Source organism: Balaenoptera borealis (genome assembly GCF_965194805.1).
Source record: "Balaenoptera borealis genome assembly, chromosome: 6".
NCBI classification, from domain to species: Eukaryota; Metazoa; Chordata; class Mammalia; order Artiodactyla; family Balaenopteridae; genus Balaenoptera; species Balaenoptera borealis.
In genome coordinates, this window is record NC_138863.1 from 1,878,134 (window position 1) to 1,903,946 (window position 25,813).

At 56.6% G+C, this 25,813-nt stretch overlaps 1 protein-coding gene and 1 long non-coding RNA gene across 6 annotated transcripts in view; one reads left to right on the top strand and one right to left on the bottom strand.

Moving 5' to 3' along the window:
- HDAC4 (histone deacetylase 4) overlaps positions 1 to 25,813 on the top strand; it is a 292,757-nt gene that overhangs the window by 76,804 nt on the left and 190,140 nt on the right. Inside the window, exon 1 of one of the 4 annotated variants that reach the window (XM_082396984.1) lies at positions 4,787 to 4,987. The exons of 2 other annotated variants lie outside the window; for them this stretch is intronic. The gene's annotated coding sequence lies outside the window, so the exon portion shown is untranslated. Of the gene's footprint in view, positions 1 to 4,786; positions 4,988 to 21,815; positions 21,857 to 25,813 lie in introns of those variants that run through there. One more of the 4 variants, XM_082396986.1, reaches the window with a different exon arrangement.
- LOC309631046 lies at positions 17,091 to 21,519 on the bottom strand. 2 transcript variants are annotated; one of them, XR_014246036.1, is made up of 3 exons: positions 20,881 to 21,519; positions 20,229 to 20,756; positions 17,091 to 19,528 (listed from the first exon to the last, which is right to left on the bottom strand). It is a non-coding gene; the product is annotated as an uncharacterized lncRNA (long non-coding RNA). The 2 variants fall into 2 exon arrangements; XR_014246037.1 differs by having other exon boundaries at positions 17,091 to 19,580.

The following is a 25,813-nucleotide window of genomic DNA, read 5'->3' on the forward strand; positions in this document are numbered from 1 at the left end:
CGCTTGCCCTTGTGTGTGCTTCGTTCGGATCTAATTTTATCTTTTCCAGGGTGGCCACCGTTGACAAACAGCCCCTCTTTGTGCAGTGGCTGAGATGCCAGCTTGTCCTGCACTGCAGCTCCGTGAGCCCTGGGCCCGTTTCTGGACGTCCTGCTCTCTGTCTGCCAGGTGTGCCAGCCCGATGCTGTCTTGAGCGCAGGGGCTTCCCAGGATGCTCTCGCAGTCCTCGTGCATTTGGCCTGCGTGTCCTCTCCTTCCTCCTGGATCAGAAGTGTGATAGCTCGCCTCTCCCTGCCCTTCAGCCCCCAGCCTCTCACACCTTTCGTCTCCTTGTCTCTCTGTGCTGCCTTCCCATTTATTTTCTCAGTGCTGGTTCACTATTCTCCAATTCTCTCTTCAGCTCTATCTAATTGATGATTTAACTCATTCATTTCGTTTTAATTATCACAGTTTTTATTTCTACAAGTTCTATTTAGATTGTTTTCCAATGTGCCTGGCCATGTTTTGTATTAGTAATAATAGTTAATGATAAATAGAGAATATCAGTGATGTTCTCATTTACCCCTTACACGTCTCTCCGGGGGGAGCTTCAGCTGTTACCATCGCTCTTTGGCAGATGAGAAACAGAGGCACAGAGAGGTTATGGGACCCAGGGTCGTGCAGCTACCGAGTGATGGTCCTGGCGGGTCACTTTCTCCACTGTGATCCTTGGATGACCCTGTTTGTGTCCTCAAGCCTGCTGTTGAGATGGCATCGTGGCCATGTTAGATTTTCCTGTAATTGCAGTTTGTCCTGGCCTGACTCCCACTGCCTGGGTTTTTTCCCTGCATTGTGATTTTCGATTGTGACTTTACGCCCATATAACTTTTTACGGATGTTCTTTCGGGGTTGATAGATAGCATGCCTAGCCAGGGAGGACGTGTGTCTGGTGCCGGGGTTAGTAGCAGCCTCGGTGGCCCCACCTGGGGGGCACTTGGGGATGCAGTTGCCATGGTGTTTGTCAGGTCTCGAGGTTGTCTGGATTCCCCCCGAACTCCTCATGAGGTGGTCTGTGATTATGGATTCCCAGGGAGTCTTCTTTCTAGATCTGCCCCCTCCCAGCCAGCATCAGGCCCAGGCGTGGACACATCCCTGAAGGGGAGCTTCAGCCTCACTCCCTACTGCTCAGACCCCCAGCTTGTTCTCCTGGCCCTGGGGACCTTAAACAGTGACCCAGCGAGCTGCAGCCGAGGCAGGTGGCCTTAGGGCAGCTTCAGGACATGCCCTCGGCTCCACACCCTTCCCTCCCTCTCCGTTCACCCTCCCGTGAGTTCCTGCCCTCAGAGGGCCTTCCTTGCTCTCCTGCCAACTCAGCTGGATGCAGATTTTAGAAAGTCATCTGCCACCTGGCCAGGCACAGAGGCTTCTCTCACTCCCCACTCTGTCACCAGTGCCCTCAGCTGGCTTTCTTTCGAGGGCACTTATTTTCACAAGAAACACACTTTGTACGTGATTTCAGGTGGAGAGCCTGGAAGATCTGGGCTGCGGGATGCTGTTACGTGACATGGAGAACTGCCAATAACTGCTGTCGTCGGCCTCCTGATAGTTTAGGAAGAGTCCAAGCTGCGCTGTCAAAGTGCTGTTTAATGTCACACTCTGACGTGGAGAATGGGCCCGGGGTGGGCTGTGCCACCCGTTGCTTTAGTCCTGATCTTTATTTACATTCTCAGCGAGGAGGACGTTCCCAGGGGTGATCATCGCTTGGGTTCTAAGCCCCTCGCTTTTCCGCTGCTAAAATTAGTCACTGGCTGCTGCAGGGGCATTGACATCGGCGGTTTTGTCAAGTACTTTTATTGCTTTCCATTCAGAGTATAGTTAAAAATACAAAATGAATTCGGGCAGAAGCCAGACTCCGGTGCTCAGCACATGTGTCTGCTGGTCAGAGGGAGAGGTTGGGCCTGGATGATGGGGCAGAGCTTCTGACCTGCGACCTCTCCACATTCCCACGTACAGAGGTCAAGCCTGAGCAAGGGAACTTCTTCCCATCAGCTTCTTTTTTAGTCCCAGGCCTTGGGCACCCCCTGTGCTGGGCCACCCACCCCCATCTTCCCAGGACATTTCCTCCTTGGCTCCTTGCCCCGCCCCCCATTGGAGGGGAGAACGTGCGGGCCAGAGAGAGGAGCACATGGGACCATCAGAGCACCCCTCCTCAAAGTGCAGAACCAGGAGGGACCGTAAAGCTTCATTCTGCAGATGAAGCCCAGAAGGAATCGGTTTGCCCAAGGTCACTGCTCGTGTCAGCCTGGGCCCGGCACCAAGGGCGTGCCCTCCACTGAAGCCCTCTTTCCATGTGGCCAGGCCACGTGCTGGGGGACAGAGTGATGGACCAGCACCGATCCCTGTTGTCTGCTGCCGCGGTGAGGCTGCCCGGAGCGGTCACAGGAAATCAGCTGCACGTCCTTGGGCCGTGTTGGTGAAGCGCCATGGTTCTTGTTTAGGGGCTGTTTTCCTTTTTTATGGAAGGTGAGCATGAAGGCTTTAATTTAGTTGGACACACAAAGAAAAGAATGAATTTGGCTTTCCCGTGTGGCCGTAGAGCGGTTCATTTTTCTTAACAAAACTAAGTAACAGTCTAGTGTTTGCTGTAGAGTGAGGACAGTAGGGGACATTTTTACTCCAGGATTCTACCATCTGGCTTTGGCCTTCCTTCAGATAATTGAGGAAGAAAGGGCAAAATGTGAAGCGTGGGCTTGACCCCTCAGTGGCTGCGTTCCACGCAGGGCGTGCACAGTCTGAGGAGATGGGCCTGCAGGTCCCTCAGGGCTGTTTGCGGGAGGGATGGTGGTGTCTCTTAGCTGTGGTGACAGCGTCCTCCTTGTTGGCCCCTCTCGGACTGGAGACCAGGGCAGGGGTCGCGACCCTGGCCCTGAGGTCACTTAGGACGCGGCAACGGCTGAGGCCCTGCGGAGCGTCCCCCAGCCCCCGGCCCCTCTGCGTCGCAGGCTCGCCTGCCAGGTCTGGTGTCCAGCCCTTGTCTGCCTGGCGCCCTGCGTGGCCTCCTTTGCAGTGGCCAAGTGTCAGGCCAGCAGTGGGCACTGGCACCGTGGTGCCTTTGATGGTGATGATTTTACCTTATTGCTGAGCTCCCTCCAATGTCGGCTGAGAATATCTGGTTTTGATTTTCGTGACTTTGGATTTTTCGTTGAGACTTTTCTCGGGAGTCAGTCTTCTCTGTCTGTCTCCCCGCCACATTAGTTTAGCGCTTGCGGGAACCTCGGCATCTTCGCTCCTCTCTGAGCTCTGGGTCCTGCAGGGAGGCCCAGAGCACCTGTGGGACCCGGCTGGCCCTGGCCCAGAGCTCCCCCAGCACATCACTCCGGGGGAAGCTGCTGCTTCCTCATCTGTGCTGTGTTACAGAGTCTCAGCAGGGGGCTTCTGCATGAAAATGCAGTTTAAAATACGCTTTTTAATGTTCCTTTAAAATAAAAGCATGAAGTTCTGTAAAAGCTGAGTCTCGCATGTGACCTGGAGGGCCTGGGCCGTCCTCTCCCGTCGGGCGCCCCTCTGTCCCTTACTGTGCAGTAGCACAGAGCCCAGCCCTGGACGCACGGGTCGGGGGCTTCCGCTCTGCCCAGGCCCTCGGTCCTCAGTGTCTTCCATTTCGAGAGGCTGTCATTTTCAGCCTGCTGGTAACACTCAGGCTTGTCCATTTCCCGGATGTTCCCAAGCAGCCCTGGGTGTTAGATGTCTGTGGACAGAGACAGCTGACGCCCGTGAGGACGCTTCATGCTGCTCTCTGCGTGACCCGTGACACATGCTGCCCGGTGCGCCGGTGCCAAGCGTTGCAACACAGGGCACAACCAGTGTGCTGATGGCTGCAGTCATCCTTACTCACATGCCGCGGAGGCTGCTGAGTGCCAGCACGGGCGTCCTGGCGCCCAGGTGTGCAGAGCGCCCTGGGGGAGGCCGCCTAGCTCTGGCCTCCGGCTGCCCAGCACCCGTCCCACTCTGGGAGATTCTGTTTTTTTCTTTGTAAAATAGAATTTACTCTTCTTGAACTGGAAGAAATATTAGGAGGCAGACAGTTCATCCCGTGCCTGTGTGATTTTTTTTTAAACATAGGTAAACACCATTGACGTCTCTTGCAGAGATGATCGTGGGATGGGTTCGCAGTGTGACCGGGCGGGGATTCCTTCTCTCTCGGTGGCTGTTTGCGTAGTGCGTGGTGGCGGATACCGGTGACTGTCGCCTTTGCCCTGAGGTCTGCCTGGTGGCCCTGCCCAGGCTCAGCCTCCTGGAGAGAGCGGTCTGCGGGGATGAAGCCGGAGGTCAGACACCAGTAGTGGCAGTGGGCACCGCTCCCCGGGGACCTGCCCACCGGCTCCGTCCAGCGCTCTCAGGCGAGGCTACGCAGGAGCAGGGGGCAGGTGGGGGCAGGTGGGGGCAGAGGGCCAGCCCTGCCGGTGGAGTTCAGCCCGCTCTGACCTTGGGGCTCAAGGCCTTTCCTCAGCCAGCCCCAGGCTCCCCGGGGCAGTGCTTATCTGACAGCTAAACCGTGCCCGTGGCCTGTGGGATGTTGCCCCTGAAGTAGCTCTTCCCCAGTTACGTCCAAGGTCCCTGCCGCAGCGAGGAGAGTGAGTTCTGAAATCCCTGCAGCCCCAGCGCTGGCCAGGCGGTGTGGTTTTCAGCAGGGTGTGCGGGGTTCAGCTGGGACGCGCGGGGTTCAGCTGGGATGTGCGGCCTCAGTGCCAGCCATGGTCTGGTGGCTGCGGGCCGAGTGTAAACGGCGTCCCGGCCGAGTCTGCAGTGACCCCGCATATCATCTGCTTGTTATGTAATGTGACAGCACGGGTATGAAATAGAAACCAGATGTCGGGCGGAGCCGTGAATTCCTCGCCGGGGAGCGCGGCGGCACCGCTCGCGTTCTCTCCTCTGACCCAGGCCCGGTGCCCTGGGAGGACCGGCTCTGGAGGGGCTCCTGGGCTCTAAACAAAGGCCCTGGCGGCAGGTACCGTACAGACGCCGTGTGGTTAACTCTTTCTTGAGACGCTCGTGAAGGGCTTCCCACGCGCAGTTCTGTGACAGCCGTTCTGGGAGACCCGGCGACTCACTCCCCGGGATCCGCTTGGAGTGATGAGACCCACCAGGGGTGAGCGGCCTCCACGTGCGCAGGTTCCGCTTGGGTTTGAGAGTGGAGGACGTCCGCCCCTGGCTGGGAAGGGGCTAGAGAGCCTGGTGGGGCGCAGGCTGGGGGGTGCTCTGGCAGCCGGGGGCTCTCGGGGCAGGGGGGCTCAGGGGGCCAACTCTGGGTGTCTCGGTGGCAGCCCCTGCCCGGCCTGGTCCCTCCCGGACACCCAGAGGCTTTGCTGACCACCTCCACCTGGCCCGCACCGTGGACACGAACCTTTGCCCTGTGAAATATGAAAAGCAAACTCACCTGGATCAGAAGTGTAGAGCCTCCCCCGCTGGAAGTGATGGCTGGCCGTGGATGGTGGTTTTTTACCCTTGCCTAACAACCAAAAATATCTCTGTTATTGGTATTTTCTGAAAGTTCATCTTCCAGAGAGATCTGCGGATTTGAAAATTCTCTATGAAGACCCTCTGGAAACAAGCCTGGGGTTCTTGGCTGTGAGCTTCCCTCCTGGGTTGCTTTAAAGCCTCATGGAAGTGTTACACTCTTATTAGGAAAATCCGTGCTGAGTGGCACTCAGGTTACAGCGCTGCACTGTGTCCAGGAAACCGTCCCCCTGAGGCGCAGAGGGGTTTTGGCTGCTCTAGTCCTGAGTACGGACCCCCCTCTGGGTCCTCACTTTCATGTCTATAAAATGACAGCTAGTGTTTGGAGTGCTTTCTGGGTGCTGGGTTGTGCTAAGTGTGTTGAAATTGCTTACATAGTCCTCAGAACACCTGTAAAATTAGGTACAGATGGTCCCCGACTTAAGATGGCTCGACTTAAGATTTTTCGACTTTACGATGGTGTGAAAGTGATTCGGGTTCAGTAGAAACCGTACTTTGAATTTTGGGTTTTGTGCCTCTCCTGGGCCGTGGTATGTGGTGTGGTCTGATCCCCTCTCGTGATGCCGGGGCAGCGCATCTCCCTGTCGGCCCCGTGATCACCAGGTGAACAACCGATACACTGACAGCTGTTCTGTTTTTCACTCTCAGGACGGTGTTCAATAAATCACATGAGACAGTCAGCACTTTACTGTGAAATAGGCTTGGTGTTCAATGGTTTTGCCCGACTGTAGGCTGACGTAGGTGTTCCGAGCACCTTTAAGGTATGAGGCTAAGCTGTGATGGTCAGTAGGTCAGGGGTATTAAGTGCATTTTCAACTGATGATATTTTCAACGTAGGATGGGTTTATCAGGACGTAACCCCATTGAAAGTCGAGGGAGATCTGTGCTTTTATGACCCCCATCTCACAGATGAGGAAACTGAGGCTCAGAGAGGGTGAATGACTTGCCCCCAGGCCGTCTCACAGCGGGGTCCTGCCCAGGCAGGGCCTGGACGTTGTGCGGCCACTTGCATCCGGGTGGCCGAGGGGCCTCACCGGGCCGCCTGCTGCTGAGCCTTCTGTGCTGTCTGCGTGTGAACGTCGGAGATGAGGGCAGGAATCCTGATGTTGACGAAGTGGGATGCTGTAGAAGAGTGGGCAGCAATTCCTAAATCTGGGTCCTGGGAAGAAAGTGTAAAACACTCGAACATCCTTATTCCATTTTGCTTGTTCTAAAAGAGAACTTGAAAAAAAAATCCACCGACCGCGTTTGGCCTTCCAGATGTGGTTGTCAGAAAATTATCTGAGTAAGTAGAACTTCTCCTAAAATCATTCTCTTGAGCAGGAGTTGCCCTTTGACCATCTAGAAAAGCATGTTTAGCGTCACGGGTGGTGACGGGGCTATGGAGAAGCGGTGTGCGTTTCGTAGATGCGAGCGGGGGCGGCCCAGGCGATGCGGAGGACGTGTCCTTCTGACCCTGGGTCCCGGTACCTGGCTGTCCAGCCCTCTGCCCTCCCAGGCCCCTCACCCCGGGTCCCAGCAGTGGCCCTGGGCATCACTGGGAGGCCACTGTCATCTTGGCCTCGGGCTCTGTGGGGCTTTTTTTCTAAATGCAACCCCTTCTTCATACTTCTAAAAGTGGCCCTGTTCCCCGGAGGGTTCTGGGCAAAGCCCCCACCCGGCCAAGGGCATGGAGCCCATTCCGGGACCCGGGCTGTGCCCAGGGCCCTTCTCCTCCTTCGTGTCAGGGTTCCAGACCCTTCTGAGCACCTGAGGCCAAAAGAAAGCAGACTGTGCCGGGGCCAGGCCTGAAAAGGGGCACCCTGACAGCTCGGCCCTTGGAGGGTTCTCTGGGGTGTCGATGGCCGGAGCATGGACTTGAGGGCACGGACAGGCCCACCCCGGTCCTGCAGCCCCCGTGGCCCCTGCTGCCCCCGTCACACCGGGCTCGTGATATCCCGTGCTTCTCAGGAGCCCCTTCCAAAAGGTTCTCTCACTGAACAGTCCCAGCCCAGTGCGGGGCTCTGTGGGAAGCAAGGCTGGGTCCCCAGTTGTCGTCTGGGGGATGGGGGCCCCGCCTTGGCTCTCACTGCCCACACCCACCCCCTAGTCACCATTTAAAACCAGGCGGGCACTGGGGCCAGGCTCTGCTGTGCCCGAGGGCCTCGGTCCTGCTGTCCCGCTGTCAGCCAGGCCCATGGGGACTCCTGGGGGCCGGGACGCTGCCCTGATGTTGAGCGGGTGTCCTGTGGCTTGTTTTAAGTGAAGAGCATGCTTTCCAGCATACGTTGTGCGTGGAATCGTGAGGGCTGCGACGCTGGAGTGTGGTCAGAGCGGCCTCGGTGGCTGTAAGACAGGCCGAGCGCGGGGCCCAGACGCGTGTTCCACAGGAGCGCGTGGCCTTCCAGCAGGTGTTAGTCGAGCGCTCGGCGCCTCGGCGGCGACACTCAGTGAGCAGCCTGGCCAGGGTGGCCTCTGAGGTCCTCGCGCCCATCGGGAAGTCGGTTCCGCAGCTGCAACCACTGACCTCGGGACCCGGGTCAGCGGCTCACATCCGACCGATGGGCCCTGGGAGTCACCCCAAGGGCTGAGCTTTTTCTGCCTTCTCATGCGTGAAGAGATGGGAGACGAGGAAAACAAGTGGAAATCAGGGGGTTATTCAGGAAAGTGAGTTCCCGGGGAAGAACTGGGGTCCCTGTGACCCCAGACCCATTGTCAATTTCTAGAAGCAAGACTGACTGCAGTCGGCAGCATTCTGAGATCTTGAATCCCCCAATAATTACTTAAATCCTTACGCAGTAAGCCGGGCAGTCCAGAACACTACGGATGATTTCCCCTGTGGGGAATTACTGTCCCGTCGAGTTTATCCACAGTTGTTCATTCATCTGCGTATTTCTGTGTAGTTGCTGCCTGCAGGGTCAGCCTGAAGGTTGCTTAGCTTCATGGCCTCTGAGGGCAGTGACAGCTGTGTCCCCAAATGTGTTTAGATAAAAGGGCATCAGATAAGTGTTTGCTGAAGATTCATCTGTACAAATTCAAGTGTGTGTGTGTCTATAAATATAGTTAAATTTGGGGATAAAGGTTTCATTGGTCCATTTTTGTCTAGGGATGGCTAGAATTTAGTAACTAAATGAAACTAAGCTGCACATATGCAAATAATTTGAACATGATTGAAAACCAAACGAAGTTTTTTATTTATTCTGCCTACCAATCTGGAAACTTCTAGAAGTTATTTTGGAATTCTCATTTGAAAATAGATCATGCAGAAATAGTGTTATATATACAAAAATACAAAAGAAACAAAAATAAAAGTGAGAAAGCTCCTTGCCCCTTTCCAGGCTCTGGCAGAGCGGCTTCTCCAGAGAAAAGGGCAGAAGCAGGGTCGCCCTGCCACCGGCTCCAGTGCGGGGGGGGGGGATGCTCCCACGGTATGGCCTTTGGGGGGCACTCGGACTCCCCAGGAAAGCGGACATAGACCCACGGCGCGCCACCGAGGCAGGCGCAGCACAGCTGTTGGGCGGAAGGAGTGAGGAATGTTCCCGCCATCACCCCGAAAACGTAATGAGGACGAAGGTTTGCCACATACTGTGTCGCCTGCCCGTGTGCCGTGTGTCTGCCCGCGCGCTGAGAAACCGACAGACTGCAGCACGCGTGAGAACCAGCTACTCGGTTGTTGTCATTGCAGTTAGAAAACATAGCAAACTAACAGTCAGATGAACGTGGCGGTATCCGCGCCACCAGATTGATTTATCGTCGGCCGTGGATCGAAGGACCCCTTACTGCCTTCAGCGTGTGCTGCCCCACGCGAAGGTCTTGCTAAGAAGAGGGGCTGCAGGCCAGGCCCCGACATGCCCCGGCCGACCACCCCAAATGCCCTTTGCTGGGCCGGGGCGGCTCACCCTGAAGACCTTGCCTCCAAGTCATCTGCGTTTTTATAGGGTTTGGGTTTTTTTTTTTGCTAATTTAGAAGATCACACTTGGAATCCTGTTCCCACTTGAGGGTAGAAGCTCTCACTGTCCTTCCTAATCCCTATTAAATGGTGGTTTAGGAAACAGTTATCCCCTGTGTCGGCAGGCCCGGGGAGCAGCCCAGTGGGCTCCTGACTCCTGGGGCCTCCTGATGGGACCCAGTGGTGTTTACGGGGCCTGGCAAAGGGGGACATCATCCTCTGTGCAAAACTCTGCCTCTGGCCCAGCTCCCCTTTTACAACAGCCTTTAGAAGGAGCGGGACGTTTAAAGGACTTGAACAGTTAATTCATCCTGAGTTCTTGTGATGTTTTCCTGTACGTCCGTCACGTTATTCCATCTGCGCTTCATGGCGGCCCTGAGAGTTAAGCCGGCCCTGGTGCACTAATCTGCTTTTTCAAATTATTAATAATGAAAGTGACACCAGGCCACCATCTAGTATCACTTCATGCTCACGGCCAGTTTACATGGCTCAGCTTGTGTGATCCTCACAGCAGGTACTGAAATTCCTGGGCCAGGTGCTGGGCCGGCGGGCTCCTGCCGGGCCGCGGGGATTGAGGCCTCCGGCTCCACCGTGTGCTTTTCCCGCCCTGATCCCATTCACGTGTGAGGCAAGCTCAGGTAGCAGACTTGGCTGAGGCCAGCTGTCCCCGATGGGGCGGCCGGGCTGGGGTGCAGGCCATCTGGTCGCAGTGGCGGGCTGTGCCCGCCTTGGGTGCTTCAGTGAGGGAGGGGCCGAGGTGGGAGCAGGGCGGGGAGGGCCTGCGAGGCCTCGGACTCAGGGGCGCACACGTCCTTAGTGGGTGCGCGATGGGGGCTTGATGCTGGACTTTGATGGTGACACCAGGGGAAGGGGGCCTTGGGTATCGGGGCGCTGGGGGGGCTCCCAGAGTTCCCGGCAGAAACACGGGGGCCCAGGCCTGCCCTGGAGGCTGGGTGAGCGCAGGTCCCGCTTCTGTGATGGACACGCAGCCGCTGAAGCTTCTTTTTAAGAACGAGGAATGAGGCCTCTGGGGGCTCCGGTATGCAGTTTACAGATGAGCCATTTGCACCAGTAACTCGGATGGCGTTCGCGGCCGACTGGAAGCTTTCACTTGATGAGAAGATCGTGGAGGCAGTGACGCAACGGGTTGGTTTTCTCAACTGTGAGTTAAAAAAGCTGAAAACATTATGATGACAAGCGATTTCAAGAGGCGAACAAAGCAAAACAGCTGGAGTGAGAAAATAAACAGAATTGCAAACCCGGGCTCACTGATGCTTGTCCAGTTCACGGTGTGCTTAGGATAGGCTGGCCCCTCAGCCCAGGGTCCCGCACCCCAGGGCACCACAGCCCAGGACCCCTCACCCCTCAGCCCAGGGCCCCGCACCCCTCGGGCCCCGCACCCCACGGGCCCTGCCAGAGTTGCTTGGCATTGATTGCAAAAGGATGGGAACTATTCCCCTTTCCAGTGGAGTCCGGGTCTCGATGAGAGGAAGTGAATCGTTAACAGGCACTGCAGAAAGACAAAAATAAATACATTAGAACAGATAAAAAGAAAGAAACAGTTCTTCCCAGTCGTCAAGCCCTGGTGGCTTCCTGGGAGCGCAGTCCTCAGACCACCTCGTGTCTGTCCTCGCTCCTGTCCCCAGGGCTGGGCCTCACGCTGGGGGACAGGCCTGGCCGGCGTCCTGCACACAGAGGAGGGTCCCTCCCTCCCCAGCTGCCTTGGCCTCCAGGTGCCCCATCAGGACCCCTCTGTCTCCGTGGCCATGACTCGGGCTCCTTCTCTCTCCCCGCTCGGGGTACCAGCCTTCTTGTCCTAAACACGCAGCGGGACGCTCTGGGGAAGCACCGGTGGGCATGACCACGGACACTGGGACCACCCCGTCCTCTGCCGGAGGGACAAGCCCCGGTCACATGCTTCATCCAGCAGCCTCACCTGCACTCGCACAGTGGCGATGACTCCGTCTTCCTCTCAGCGTTTTTCACGAGGAAACAAACGGACGAAGCGCCAGCAGGATTCAGACGCGCGGGCCGGCCAGTGTGGAGGGCCCAGGGTGGCGTCGCCCTGGAGACTCGTGGCTACTTTAAGAGCAGCTAGAGGACGGTCACATTTGGGCCAAACAGGCAGAAGGAACATCCCGCAGGAGTGAGAAACTCACAAACCGTAGGAACACACCCCTGAGCTGACGGCCGTTTCTGATAGAGGCTGGAAGGGGGGCTGACTTTTCAGAATGAGGGCACGGGGAGAGGGGGGCTCCTTTTTCCAGAGGGTGCCTTCGGCTGGTAGGTAGTGGTGGTAGGAGACAGGTCGCCACGAGGGCTCTGGGTGTCTGTCTGCCTGAGGGGCTCAGGTGCAGGGGCTGGTTCTGCCCTGGGGCTGGGAAGAGACAGGAGCAGCCCTGGAGGGATGCTCCCAGGGCAGGGGGACGCCCGGAGCGAGGGCCCTTGCTTGTGGAGACTGGGCCCTGCAGTCCCGGGACAGCCCGGGTGCAGATGGGCGGGATGAGGGAAGTGGGCTTTGTGCTTTTCCCGTCCCTCGTTTCTCCCACCATCAAGCAGAGTGCAATCGTGAAAAGGGAGGAGGGGGAAGGGGCCGTCTGGAAAGTTCTGTAAGGACTGGAGAGGGATTGGACATGGTGGCAGCTGCCAGAGCTTTGCTGGGCACCGAAGGTGTGCTGGTCCCACTTCTGTGTTTTCACGTCCATTTGGCAGGAAAACTCAGTCGGATTAAACCACATTTGCCGAAACAGAGTCGAGTCCTCTTGGGAGGGTTTTTTCGTGCTCACCTGGAGGAAGAGGAAAGACACTGGTACAAAGACAGTTTTGTAAAGAAGAGCCCTCCTCGGGCCTCTGATCAGGGACATCCGCGTGGTGGGGTGACCTCAGCTCCGCAATGGAGGCCACGAGCCACGTGTGGCCGTCAAGCGCCTCTAATGTGGCCAGTGCGACCGAGGAGCCAAGTCTTACATCTTATTTCATTGTAGTTGATTTCCGTGTAAGTCGCCCCAGGTGGCTGGTGGCTCCCACAGTCCGGGGCAGTCCAGGCTGAGGGTTTTGTTCAGCTATTTGAAGGTACAAGGCTTACTCCTTTTCAATTTCTTGGTGGGGATAAAAAAAGAGGGTGCTTGTGTGGGAATGGGACGCTTTTGACAGGAGCAGCCTGGGCAGCGGTCACTGAGTTTAGGCCCCTTCTCGAGGCTGTTTGGAAGGTGGGGCAGTGGAAGTCCTGTGCTGCCGAGAGGGCCACCCACCCTTCTGGGGCGGGGGTTCATCCGGCCTCAGTGGTGCAACAGAAGCCGGGGGGGTCGCTGGTGGAACTGGGGAGAAATTCACAGGACACAACTGCAGAAGCCCCGAGGCGGCATCACCCACTCTTCTGTCCCCTCCCCCGGGTTGGTCCCCTCCCCTCCCATCTGCTCCGTCCTCAGCTGTGTCCCGTCACTGGCCTGGCTTGGCCGGTGAGTCCCTCTCGGGTTACAGCCAGGAGCATGCGGCTCGAGCAGGGTGGGATGCTGGACACGCAGGCCGACAGGTGTCCAGATGGGCTTTCTCAGGCCAGGGTCTGGAAACTCACAAGGAGCCATCAGTGTAGACAGACCCACTCCATGATCCCACCCTGGGCCCCTCTCCCTCAGGGATTCATCTTCTGCTGCTGTGTGGACGTTTGGAAGTGACTTAGCCAGTAAGTAAACGCTGGTCATCAGCCTGTGAAACGTCAGTGCCAGTAAATATGTGCAGCCGTCCTCGCCTTGCACACATGTGGCCAAGGGCACCCTCCAGCCCCGCTCGCCTCTTCTCGTTTCTGATCCCCAGAGCGTCTGCCTGGGATCAGGCCATGCACGTGTTTTTCTTAAGCTGTTGAGATAACTTCTAGCCCCTTTTGTGCTCCCATGGCGCCATTCGATGTCCCTGCCTGAAATAGCTGTGCTTGGTGGTGGCTGTTCTTTCTACTGTTAAAAGAAAAAAAAAAAGGACCATTGATGTGTCGGCATTGGTGTTTTGGTGTGTGGGGACTGGTCACGGCGGCAGGCTGCCACCCAATCCCAATTTTTAAATATTTGACAAAGAAGGGGAGTTTCCTGACACAGTCTTTTTTTTTTTTTTTTTTTTTTTTTTGAGTAAATCATGTTATTCATCGTGTGACACGGTTAAGTCTGTGAGAGATTCTTAGCAATCTCATGACAATAATTCTAAGATGGACGTTCTGCTTTATTAAGGTAAGTGCCGTATCCAGCCCCTGTAGGTGAAGCGTGATGATCTCCCCGGTGTCTTCTCCGGATACGTGAGCTGCGACTGTGAGTTCAGGGCTTTGTCCAACGTGGCAGAGAGTCTGTGCTGCCCATCCCCGTGCTGCTCGCTGGGATTGATTGATTGATTCATTCATTTATTTATTTATTTATTTTTGGCTGTGTTGGGTCTTCGTTTCTGTGCGAGGGCTTTCTCTAGTTGCGGCGAGCAGGGACCACTCTTCATCGCGCTGCGCGGGCCTCTCACTGTCGCGGCCTCTCTTGTTGCGGAGCACAGGCTCCAGACGCGCAGGCTCAGTAATTGTGGCTCACGGGCCCAGTTGCTCCGCAGCATGTGGGATCTTCCCAGACCAGGGCTCGAACCCGTGTCCCCTGCATTAGCAGGCAGATTCTCAACACTGGCTCGCTGGGATTTAGATAAAGCAGAGTTTAGAACGAGGACGCGCTGTGCAGATAAACGAGGAATCTCCCGTGAAGCACTTGCACACGGGGACTCGGCAGCTCGAGGGACGACGGTGACAAAAGGGCTTCGGCTCTAGCGGGTCTGCAGTGCGCACACGCTTGAGCTGAAGAGGCCCCGGGTCTCCCCTGAGATGCGAGGGCTGTCGTGTCTATGGGTCCCGACTGTGAGTGGGGTTCTGGAGGCCACTGTCTCCTCCTCGTGATGCCCAGGGGTCTGCCAGCCGCAGCTCGTCCAGGGGACCAGCCAAACCAGTCACGAAGCCTGGGTTGGGTCCCAGCCTGTGCGCTTCCGGAATGCCCAGGCATTATCCCGCCATGCCCCTGGCTTGCTGTCCTCCAGGCGTTTGGTGAGGAGGAGTATTTGGTTTGGTGTTTCTTGGTTATGCTTTAGTCTGCTGAGTCTTTTTAGTCATATGAATATCTTGTGTGAATATATTGAATACATTCACCCATGATGGTTTCAGCAGACTTAAAATCCGGGATGCACAGGTGTCTCTTCCATAGTTTCCTTAATCCCTTTCTTTTTACAGCATCTTCTCGTGACGGCAGTGCCGCGGGGTAGACGCAGGCATAGCGGCAGTGGTCACGATGGTTGGCCTTGAGGTGGCTGTGGGACGGGCCCACGGCCGCTCCGTGGTTGGAAGAAGACCTTTGACCTTTCTGTGTAGAGAAGGAGCGGCCACTCCGTGGGTCTCAGCTTTCTCCAGAGTCCTGGCAGGATGAACACAGCCTCCCGAAGGCCTCTTTTGGTGTCTGTGGCGTCAGAGGTGGGGCAGCCTGAGCGGGCCTGGCCCAGCCTGTGTCCGGTGGGCTCGAGCAGGGAGGCACTGTCCCGAGCGAGGCCTGGAGCCACGGTGGCCGGTGTCTCCGAGGTGTAGCGGGATTTCTGTGGGGAGGGTCTGGGTGACGCTCGCCTGACCTGCTGCCACAGAGCTTCGTCAGCTGCTGAGGATGCGGCCCGGGCGCAGGTGCTGCCCTCCAGCTAGGGGAGCTGCAGGCACGGTGCGGGGACCGAGGGCTCGTGGTTGCGTGCACTGACCAGCAGAGCCTGGGCCGCAACTCCGGAGCCTCTGTCTCAACACTGGGCTGTCCCGTGTCGGAAGCGACGACATCGGTGAACCAGACAGAGACAAAGGCCGAGAGCTTCACCTGCGGGTCAGCTCGTGACCCTGCTGCGCCCCAAGCCGCAGAAGGGGGTCCTCACCCCGAGCTCTGGTCCCCTGAGCCCCTGCGCCGAGCTCACTTCATGAATGAGGTTGGTTTGTGGCTCCCCAGAGGCCAGGGGCGCCAGGCACAGCTCCCGGGCAGGGTGGTGTTCTTCTTCCGAGGCCCATTCTCTGAGCAGACCACTGTGTCCATGGAGCTCCGGGTGCCCCAGTCCCCATTTCAGAGGCTGGGGAAAGTGCCTGCCGCTCATGGGAAGTTTGAGGGGGCAGATGCCCCCCTGCTTGCTCATCCTGGACCCTGGTTCCTGCAGAGCTAACAGTGTGGCTCGGTCAGGCCCCTGAGGCCGGGAGGGGACCTAGGCCCAGAGGGCCATCCGATGCTCCCACCCTGGCTTCCAGGGGGCCCTCCCTATTCCCTGGACAGGGACCCGGGTGAGGGCGCAGCTCAGCCTTTATGCTGAGTAGCATAACGCTAATTCCTTTTTTAAAATATAAAAATAAACAGAAGCGATAATTTTGTTATTTTGTTTTTCCTGTGCCCCCGGGAACATCTTTTGGAAGCCATCGAGATTACTGTTTCGTTTCTTTGACAAGAATAATCAAATGTTGAATGTCAGGGGAAATTAGGGCATATAGTTCCAAGATCGTCTGATGTAGACAGGCCTGGTGAGCGAGTTTAGCCGTTCATCCAGTATTTTCTAAATGTATCTTCTGCCAAAGGCCCCTCCGTTCAGGTACAGAACCCTGACTCCTGTGCTCCACCCTCGACCCACCCTGGCCCCGTGAAGCGCATCTACAGAGTCTGGTGTGTGACAAACACCCATTTCACTGTCCCCAGGTGGATCAGGAAGTCCTGCCCAGGTTTCTTTTTCAGTGACTGATGTTCAAGAAAAAGAGCCAGAGATGATCAGATAAATGCTAAGTCCTAAAAAAACAGTGAGGGTTCTCGTAAATGCCAGCCAGTGCTGTGACCCTGATCCCAGGAAGCCCTGCAGGGTATCTGAGGCCCCAGGAAAAGTGGTGACCCTTAGAAGCTGAGTGTCAGCACTCAGCCGGCCATCTGCGTTTAAAATACAGAGACAGTAACCAGTGAAACCAGGAGAAACCAGCGGGCAGCGGCCAGCGGGCAGTGGTGCTCCGGGATGGGGCTGAGCGTGCCTGCCCTGCGTGGCTGTGAGGCAGGGACCCTGCACCGGGGCTGAGGAGGAAGGCTCCTCCGTGGGACAGTGACACACCTCCGTGCCCGAGGCACACCTGTGGCCGAGCGTGCCGTGTGTGCTTGTGTGTGCGTGTGACACGTATCTGCAGACGTGCTTCCTTTCTGTCTGTGCCGACGGAGTGCCCGGGGCAGGTGCTGGCGTCCCCATGCCTAGGCTCCCGCAAGGCTGCTGTCCTGCCCCGCCCGGGCGCCTGGGGCAGCCCCCAGCCTCTTTGGGCCTCAGCGGTGTCATCTGTAGAATGGGGCACGAGGGTGCTCGTGTCCTCGGGTCTCTCTTGTGTGAGATCAGGGTCCGTGCTTGTGAGCTCCAGCCCCTGTCTCTGACTTGAGAGCAAGGTTGGAGGCAGGGGCCCCGTGAGAAGCCACTGTAAGTGAAGTGTGAGTCTGCGGCCGAGCAGGGAAGTGTCTTAGAAAGAGAATGTAGGTCACTGGGTTCCCGGTTCCTGCACGGCTCCCTACCTGGTTTGGAAGGAAGGTGGCCTTAGGAATACAGGTGGCAGCAAACTGTAAAATAATTATGACAAGTGCATTCTCTTTGAAAAAACAATGATGCTTTGTTCTTTCCTAATCGTAAAGGTGGGAACTGTTTATTTTAGGAAATTTGTAAGAGGGTAAAAGTATTTGCAGACGGGGAGGAAGGTCCCTCACCGTCCTCTCCTGACCCGGTCACCGACGGTCACCGCTGCGAGCACGTGGGCACGGCTCTTCCCAGTCCCTTCTCTTGCGTCCTCCTCGTGTGCTGGTGTTTCTACAGGCTGGCTTCTTGATGACAGTAAAGTTGTGCTAGCGTGCACCTTGCACTCACACGCTGCTGTAACGATGTTTCCGTACGGCAAGGGCACGCTTCGAGAATGGTCGGGGGTGCGAGTTGTGCTGATGGGTGTCGTCCCGGAGCCGGCCTGACGCTTTCTCCGCTGTTGGACGTGGAGAGTCTTGGAGGTTGATTGTGGAATAAGAACTGGAGCAGAGCTTTTCTGGCCCCCTGCCCTGGTGCCCGGTGTCACCAGGACTGAGCAGTGGTGCCCACGGTGTCCCTGAGGAAGACACAGAGGAGCCGAGGCCGGAGCAGGGCCGCCTCTGAGGCTGTTGCCCACCCGCCCTCTCCGGCCCCTGCTCCCAGGCGGGCTCAGCCCTGGCCGCTCCCTTCCGTGTCCAGCCCTGCGCCTGGCCCGAGCCTCGCCCATGGTGGGCTTTGGGGCGCCCATGGACACAGCTCTATGTCCTTGATTGTTCCCCACCATTGTTCTCCCCCCCTCCACCCCACCGTCCCTCCGCCCCGAGGAAAGAGCCCCACCCACCAGAACCTGGCCTGATCGGACTCTTCCCTTTATCTCCACTCTTGACATTTCGTCAGTTTCCCAAATGCAGCTAGCTGTCCTTCTCCTAAAAACCTGTTTCCTCCCTCTGCCTTTTCTGTGCCATGGCTACCACCGCCTCTCAACCGGGAGGCACAGAGATTCTGGATTTCCCACCATCCCCTCCCACGGCTGCCGGAGAGCCCTTCCGAAATGCGGAGCCGATGGGCGGGTTGCCATCGTCCCTGGAAGCAGGGACAGGCCCCCCGTGACGGGCCTGCCCCCAGCCTCGGCCTCGCTCACCTCCCCTCGGGCAGCCCCCGTGTGGTTAGTGGTCCTCGTCTGAGTCGGGGGGCGACAGAGCACATCAATGTGACCCCAAACCCCTGCATTTGAGAAGGGTCTGCTCTGCGTGCGGCGGAACGTGGAGGGTGGGGTAGGGGCAGGGGACCCGTTGAGTGGCCCAGCTCGTTCCGGAAACAACTTCTAGTAAACTTGCATTCCTTTTTCTTGCTGTGCCGGGAAGACAGTGTTTTCCTGTTACCTTTAGCTGCCGGGGCCCTAGCAGGTGCTTAGCAAGTGCTTGTAATTCAGTGTTTTCCCACTGAGGTCTTCTGGGGAAGGATGGAGCCAGTGTCCTTGCCTTCAAGGTGTTCACGACGACGTCCACTCAGACGCGTTAGGACACTCGCCCGAACCCTGTGTCTGGGCGTCTCAGTGCAGGTTGGGGGCCCGAGGGACGGGCAGCTGGGCGGAGGGCCGCTTCAGGAGGAGGGATGGGGCCAGCCCTTCACGGGAGTGCCCTGGTGCCCTCATGCGCCTCTGCAGCTTCGTCTTGACCCTCTCCCTCTACGTGGTCCTTCCATACCTCTGCTGTCATCAGGCCCTGCCCCGCCTGGGCTAGTCTTACCCGCTTTGAGTGCAGAGGTAGGGCCGCACTGCTTAAGCGGCCAAGGCCCCTGTGTCTGAGGTCCCACCCAGCCCCGCTTTTCTGTGTGCCCGCCAGTTGGGGACCCTACCTGCGCCTCCCCCGTGGTGGGTGGGAGCTGCCCCCGGGGTTCGCATCCACCTGGAGAGGGCAGGGCAGCACTTATCAAACAGGGTTTTCTGGAACCCAGGGTCTTACAGGATGTTTACACTTGTTCACCTGAAAATCTGGCCAGGAAGGCAAACCCTGGAGTCTAAAACCCAGCAGAGGTCCTTCTAAAAGAGCCTGCGCCAGTCTGTTATTTCAGGGAGCCTGTAGCCCAGGGAGCTCCTGGTCCTCTCCAGGGACACTCTCTGGGAAGTGTCTTCTGAGAAGAAGGAAGCACCGAGAAAGAAGCCATTTCCGAGGCTGACTGGTGGTGGCCCCAGGACCAGCATTTCCTGGGAAGCACGGGACCCCAGGACACCAGGGAGCTGCCACTGGCCAGGTGGGCAGCCCCGTTCTCTTTCTAGATGGATGTGCAGCTCCTTTTTATTATTATCATTATTATTTTATTTATTTATTTATTTTTGGCTGTGTTGGGTCTTCATCTCTGTGCAAGGGCTTTCTCTAGTTGCGGCGAGCGGGGGCCACTCTTCATCGCGGTGCGCGGGCCTCTCACTGTCGCGGCCTCTCTTGTTGCGGGGCACAGGCTCCAGACGCGCAGGCTCAGTAGTTGTGGCTCACGGGCGTAGTAGCTCTGCGGCATGTGGGATCTTCCCAGACCAGGGCTCGAACCCGTGTCCCCTGCATTGGCAGGCAGACTCTCAACCACTGCGCCACCAGGGAAGCCCCACTCCTTTTTATTTAAAAAAAAAAAAAAAAAAAAAAGGTAAAACTGCATCTAGTGGGCCTCCTGTTTGTTGTTTGGGTGGTAACTAAAGTTGGAAAGTTCACTTCCTGCCTAGGGTTCTGAGTGGTCTCTGCTTTGAGTGCTAATGGGCTGGCTTTTAAAGGGGGCTGCCACCCCAAATCCCTAGGAACCACGGCCCCTGGCTCCCGGGAGCTTGCCTCCGTCCTTCCCCTATTCCCAATAAAGAAAGAAAAAAACAGAACCAGTATCTTCCCTACAGACCCCCCAACTCACTGCTACCAGTGAGTGGAAAATCAGGGTGGTCCTGAATTACACATGGTATTTGACCAACCCGTTATTTTACTTAACAGGTGGGATCCTGTTATTTGCTCCTCTGGAACTAAAGATAAGCATTTGAAATAAGGGGGCGGGGGAGCTGTACCCCTCAGACCCTGACGGCCCCGGGCCGCTCTGCTTTAGTGCTGGGGGTTCCTGGTCCAGGCGGCCCATCAGATGCCTTGGCTTGGTGCCCCTCCGCCCTGCTCCGGGCTGGTGGTGTTTACCCTCCACCACCCTCCTCATCCCAGGTGCTCTGACAGCCTCTGCGTCACGGCTCAAACAAACAACAAGTGCTGAAAGGGTTTGTGTTCTCACCACAGAAGAGCAGCCAGAGCGCTTGGTTTACTGCATGGCCGGCAGGGCCCTCTGGGCCTCGCCGTGCCTGTGCTGAGGCCCGGGGCCATCTGCACAGGTGTCCTTGGAAAGGCCCTGCCGGTGCTCCTGGACACCAGGGCTCTCTGCACCCACCCAGTGCCCGCGTCCAGGGCCCTGCCTGCCTGCCCCACTGCGGTGGGAGCCCGGCCCCTCCTGCCCTCCAGGGCTGGTCTGGGCCCCGAGAGCAGACTCCTGCCCAGGGATCCTTTGCGGTGCTGCAGACCCAGGACTGAGCAGTGCCAGTGCCAGTAGGAGCTCTTCTGACCCAAGGCTCTCTCCTCATGCAAGTGCAGCCAGCCCGAGCTCAGAGCTGAACCGACTCTCTGGAGCTCAGGTCCTTTTGTAGAAGGTGCTGGTGGATGCTGGAAATCTTCCTTACGATATTTAAGACGTGTGGACTTGGGAGAACAAAGCGAAAAGCACCCACATAGATGTCTCCAGGGCTGCCTCCCCACCTGCCAACTGGTGCTGTGAAGTAGAAATTAACCTAAATTAGGAAGATAATTGTTCCCGTGTTAATTGCAGGTTGTCCTTTAAAGCTGTTTTCACTTGCAAGGTCTCAGCGGCAGGCTGGCTTCGGGCCCGCCCGTACCTTACTGCACGCTGGCACCCCGGACCCACGGTTCCAGAAAGCAGCGGTTGAATTCCGTCGTTTCCCGAGCCCTCCTCTTGCTCCACGGACGCATCTGGTGACGCATTCCCGACGTCCCCACTGTTGGTTGCGTGTCCCCCCAGACCCCTCGCCCCAGCAGGCCCCGCCTCCGCCCCGCTCCCCCTCCCAGGGGCTACGAGGCTCGCTCTCAGCACAGGCGACATAAACAAACACCCAGCTATTTTCAGCAGGCCCGGTTGGTGTCACAGCTGTTGGGGCCTGGCCCGTGCCCCGCCCCGCAGTTGGCCCAGGCCGGCTCGGGCCAGCTCTGGCAGGCGGCGATGACCTACAACCTTCTTGAAATAGGCTTCACAATAAGAACAGTGTCCAGCAGGACCTTGGGATGATTCTGTTGGGCTTTTTCTTTGTTCGGAACTTGGGTTTCCATGTGGAAGTGCTGTTAGAACGTGGGGTTGGCCCTGTCCTGTGTGACACCACCTGGTGTAAGCGGGACTTCTGAGTTGCTTTTTTTCCAGTTTTCATCAGTCATGACTGGATAAAACCCTTGAAGTAAAAAACTCAACCCCAGTCCTCCCTGAACAATGAATAATTGCTGAATGAATGATGTGGTTCCTCCTCCCGCCCCTCCCCTCCCCAGTGGCTGTGCAGAAACAGCGTGGTGACTCATGTAGTCGTGTGTGTGTGTGTGTGTGTGTGGTGTGTGTGTGTGTGTGTGTGAGTCGTGTGTGTGTGGTGTGTGTGTGTGTGTGTGTGTGTGTGTGGTGTGTGTGTGTGTGTGTGTGTGTGTGTGTGTGTGTGTGTGTGTTGGCGGGGGCCGCAGCCTGTCCTGCCTGCCTGGCCTTCCGCGTGCTCTGGAGATCAGTCCTCCGAGTCCTTGTCCGGGTCCCTCCCATCACTTTCTGGGTGACATCGAATACTCCGGCTCTTCCCTTTACCACCCGCTGCCCTTCATCAGGTGAAACGGGCTGCCCGTGGGTCCTAAGTGTCCCGCGTCCGTGGCACTGGGCATCCCCATAGTCTGACCTTGTTATAGTTGAGAAGTTGACTCAGAAGGTAGGGAAGTGAGTACGGGGCAGGTCTGATAATTTGGAAAATGTTAGCTCTCATTTGGAAAAGAAATAATGCATTAAATTTAGTAAAGGTCGTTGATACGTTTGAGATTTTAAATTAAGAGACTGTGTCGGTAAGTGTAAACTTGTATTTTTAACTCTTGATAGCTTTTTTTGTTTGGAGTGCTCTGATTAGAAAACAACACGCCTTCTCTGTAGCTGACAGAGCCCTGTTCACTTTACCTAAAGCTACAATGCTGAATAAAGATGGATGCTTTTTAAAAATCACAAGTGGTGAAGCCGGAGAGGATGGGTTTTGGAGTAATCTGAAGGATGGTTACGCAGCAGGCGTTAGGGTGGATTTTTGCACCCCTGCTGGGAGCAGGGAACTGAGTGTATGAAGGGGGCGTTCTCAGAGGCCGGGCAGAGCCGGCTCAGGGGTGGCAGTCCCGGGCCCCCCCTGGCGGGCTGGGTGACCTTGGGACGTCATTCCAGGTGCTCGTGGGCTCCTGTGTCCAGTGGGTGAAGACAGATGACGGTTCTGCCTCTTTCTTCTAGGGACTGTGTTTATTTTCCTTGTCTGCCTGTGCTGGCTGAGGATCCCAGCTCAGCCTCAAATGGGAGCAGAAACTGGGCTTCCTTCTGTTGTCCTTGACATTTAAAGGCAAGGCTTCTGACATTTCCCAACTTGAGTGCCGGTTGCCATAGGTTTTTGTAGATTTCCCTTTTCAGGATGGGTGACTGTGTTTCGGGAGCTCAGTGCTTTCACTGAACCCACTGTGATGATCATACGGCTCCCCCTTTAATTTTTCAATGTGTTGAATTACACCTACAGATTTTTTACTGTCAAACGTCCCTTGACTTCTTGCAATATGTCCACCTTGATTTTGGTAAATACTGTTGTTTTCATACCTGGCTGCATTAGGTTTAGTAGTACTTTAGGATTTTTTTCTGTGTTCTTGAGTTGTATTGGCTTGTAATTTTCCTTTTTCAATGTCAAATACTTTTTCATTCTCTGGAAGAGTTTGTATAAGGCTAGAATGAGTTATTCCTTGAAAGTTTAGAATAATTTATCTCAGAGTATTTGGGGCTCATGTTTTCTTGGTCAGTTGATTTTTACCTACTGGTTATACTATCTTGAATAGTTACTAGTAGTCTGAGTGCCTAATTCTTATAGTGTTAATTAGTTTTTTAGCAATTTGTCCATTTCATCGACATTTTCATGTTTATAGCCATGGAGTTTTTCAATGATATTTTCTTATATTTTTGAATCTCTGCTGGATTTGTAGTTATGTACCCTTTTTCATTTCAAACATTATATATCCTTCTTTTTGATTCATCTTTGTTAAATTTTTAAGAACCAACTTTTGACACTTGACTTGCTTAGCTATTAGTAATAGGTTTTACCATTTCTGCTCTCCTCCTCCTCCTCCTTGCTCTGGGTATTGTCTGTGTTCCTTTTCTAGCTTCTCCCGTTGAGTATGCAGCTCACTAATTCTCAGCCTTCCTCCTATGATAAGTCACACGTGTCCTTGAAATACAGCGTGATGTGCAGCCAACAGGTTTTGACACTTAGTGTTTTTATTTACATTTTGGTTTCTGAAAGTCACAGTGATCGTATCCATCCTTGGTATGCTGTCGGGAGCAGGCACTCACCTCTGTGGTCTCCCTGCTAAACACACAGCCCCGGACCAATCAGGAGCACATCAGACAGTCCCAACGGAGGGAACATTCCACAAACTACCTGACCCGTACTCCTCCACTGCCAAGGTCATCAAAAACAAGGAACGTACTAGGAGCCATCACAGCCCAGAGGAGCCTGAGGGGAGGTGATGACTAAATGTCATTCGGGATCCTGGGTGGGGTTCTGGGACCGCAAGAGGGCGTTAGGGGAAAACCAAGGAAACCTGAGCGAAGCATGGACTTCACTTAATGATAACGTATCCCTGTGGTTCATTAGTCGTTACTAACACTGCGTCCGGGGAACCCAGGACCCTCAGGCCACGTCCACGGAGAGTGCACCCAGCTGCCCCCGGGGGGGGGGTTCCTCGTCTCCCATTCCCTGTCAGCTCCCTGAAGTCACCTTCAGGGTCCCCAACCCCCTGACTACAGCGGCCCCCTCCTGGGGACTCCCTGCTGGTCCCCCTCCGTTGGTCTTCCCACGACGAGGAGGAGGGGAGAGTGGACACCGAGAGGTGTTGGTATAGTGGGACAGTTCACACGAGTTTTGGTGTGCAGCTGCCGCCGGGCGATCGCGGCCACACCGTGGCAGGGGCTTCGCTATGAAGCCCCCGTCCCCAGCCCAGGTGTTCAGGCCACGAGTCCAGGAGACGCCCCTCGTCTTTCTCTTTCCCCGACCCCGAGGTGCACTCGGTGCCCCCTTCCTGGGGCTCCTCCTCCAGACTCTGCAGGCCCACCTGCTCCTCCGTCCCTTTCTCCCCGGGGTGGGGGGTGGCCAGGTGCTGCCCCCGCCGTCTCTCGAGAGCCGACTGCTCAGCACGGCCCTCGTAAAGCTGAAATCACGGGCCCTCGCGGCCAAGTGCACTGAGACACACAAACAGAGGCGCCCGGTGCTGAAGGCCGCGCTTCCCGGTTAGGGGCTGCATTGCTCTCTGACCCGCCCTCGGCTCCTCTGCGTGTATGGCAGGCGCCCGGGTGTAGTCAGGCCCCTTCTCACACGGCCTCGGTGACTCCCCGGCCGTCGCCCTGGCGAGGGCTGTCACCCCAGCCTGCCTGGAGCCCCTTCCCTCCTGACTGCAGGGACACCTGAGGACTCACCTGCATGCAGGTTGTAGCTTGACTCTCAGCTCCCAGGGACGCCTCCCTGGCCGCACCCCTGTCTGCTCCCCTGCAGCCCGCTTCCCGGAGGCTCTCTGCCCCCGTGATCATCTCGACTCATTCGCTCACCGTCAGGTTCTGGAGCGCGGGCTCCGGGCTGCGAGTGTCCCTTGCCCTCAGCTGCCGCCACTGGGCCTGCGTGCACGTGGACCACTCCCGTGGGTGAAAGCGTGCCTTTTTAAAACATTACACGCACACACACACAGGGACAAAACTTGGAGGACTCGTGTAGTCGCTGGTAACAGTGGGCACCTTGGGGGATGCCTCCTGGGTCACGCCCCCCCGCTTACGTTGCTGTGCGGCCGCCTTGTCGGGCCACTGTAGGTGGTGCCTGTGTCATCTTATCACGTGCTCTCACCTCTCGGAGGGACCAGCGGGCTCGGCTTAGTGATGCTCACCCAGGCCGCTGCCCAGAAGCAGCTCTGTGCCCTTCCACATCCTGGGGACGCGGGACAAAGGCGTTTAGGGTCCAAGGCTGGCTTTCTTTGGCTGAGCGTCTCAGGAGGGCGTGGCACGCTGGCCTCTGGCCTTTGTCCCAGCCTCGGGGGTTATTGGCATGATCACAAAGGAGAGGATGTAAAGTAAAAATTTCCAGATGCTTTTTTTTTTGGGACCAACACGTTTTCCAGGGATGACAAAGCAGAGCCGGCTGTGTCTCAGGTGTGTTAAGAACTTTCGTCACGGTGTGGCCAGTTCCTTAGCTGACAAGCCGGGAATCCCAGAGTTCTTGGAGACAAGGGTGCTTTGGGGAGAGGGTCCCAGGGTCCTCTCCCCTTTGGGTGCATGTAACAGTGAGCCACTCCTGAGTGGGGGCCGCCCACTCTCCACGGACCATCGTTAGTGGTTCTGGAACGTGCGGAGGGAAACTCAGAAGCGCTGCACTCACAGCGTTTGGTTCCTTTGAAAACATTTGTAAACAGCCCTCCACAAAGTGTGGAGCAACGCTGCACGAGGGCCTGGCCCTCTTCCCCAGAGTGAATACCGCTGGTCAGTTACGCAGCCCGGCTCTGAGGGTGGAGACACAC